At 36.3% G+C, this 1,138-nt stretch overlaps 1 protein-coding gene across 8 annotated transcripts in view; it reads right to left on the bottom strand.

Annotated features, from left to right (window-relative positions):
* Window positions 1–1,138, bottom strand: part of Fgd4 (FYVE, RhoGEF and PH domain containing 4) — a 232,783-nt gene that overhangs the window by 41,190 nt on the left and 190,455 nt on the right. The window lies entirely within an intron of this gene.

The following is a 1,138-nucleotide window of genomic DNA, read 5'->3' as shown; positions in this document are numbered from 1 at the left end:
AAAGGAAAGATCATTTTGTATTTATATATACAAAGCAGGATAGATATGGAACTACTTTCGCTTAATTCAATGAGAAGAAAGAGGTGTACTAATAGTGTTTGGACAGGATTTCCTGTCTGCTTCTTGTACTATGGATAACCACTAAGAAGATAATAATGTACAAAATGTACTGATTATCGAAACTGTCCTATTAATCAGCTTTGAAACTGTCTCATTCATATGTTTCTCAATAAAATTAAAAAATAAAATAAAATAAAAAATTATTTTTTAATCTTAAAAGTATTAAGGGCTGGCCAATAGCTCAGCAGATTAAAGTGCCTGCAAGCAGGTACAGAGGCTGGGGGTTCCATCCCTGGGCCTGCAGTGCTGGCCCTGTCCCTGGGACAGACTGAGATGGCTATTGGGACTGGGCATGGTGGCGCACACCTGCAATCCCAGCTCTTGGAAGGCTGTAAACAGGCAGATCACTACAAGTCCAATCTAGTAGTGAGACCCTGAACACCTGGTAGACCTTCCCCCCACAAAAAAAATCTTAAAAGCACTCCCAAAATGACTAATATGTTAACACAAAATTAGACAATTTTTTCCTCATGTCTTAAACTTTTAGAAATACATAAAACTGTATGAAACAAATACAGTATATTGTTAAGACTTTAAAACTATAAAACTGAAATACATGTGACACTAACAGCACAGACCATGAAAGAGGGACCAGAGCTATAGCGGAGTGTCTGTATTTCAACAGAATTCAGGGTAGTATAATCTACTCTCTCTCTCTTTTTTTTTTTTTGTATTTAGGATAGGGTCTACAGGGTCTACAGACAGAGTCTCACTGCGTAGATTAGACTTGTAGTGATCCTCCTGTTTTTAGCCGCCCAAGTGCTGGGATCACTGGCGTATACCACCATGCCCAATCTCAAGGTAGTATAATCTAATGTAGGTAGTTATAAAGCAATATGTATTATAATCCCAAGAGCAACCACTGGGCAGGTAATTAAAAATAGTTTAAAAGAGGAATTAAAATGGTGTCATAAAAACTATTTATGTAACACAGAAGGCAGTTAAAGAGAAATAGAATTCCAACCCCAAAAGTATTATGTGATGTAGTTAATTATTCAATATTTAAATTATATCAAAG

Source organism: Octodon degus, unplaced genomic scaffold (assembly GCF_000260255.1).
Source record: "Octodon degus isolate 3935 unplaced genomic scaffold, OctDeg1.0 scaffold00047, whole genome shotgun sequence".
In the NCBI taxonomy this organism is placed as follows: Eukaryota; Metazoa; Chordata; class Mammalia; order Rodentia; family Octodontidae; genus Octodon; species Octodon degus.
The sequence above is the reverse complement of the archived record's forward strand: the minus strand, read 5'-3'. Positions and strand labels throughout refer to the sequence as shown.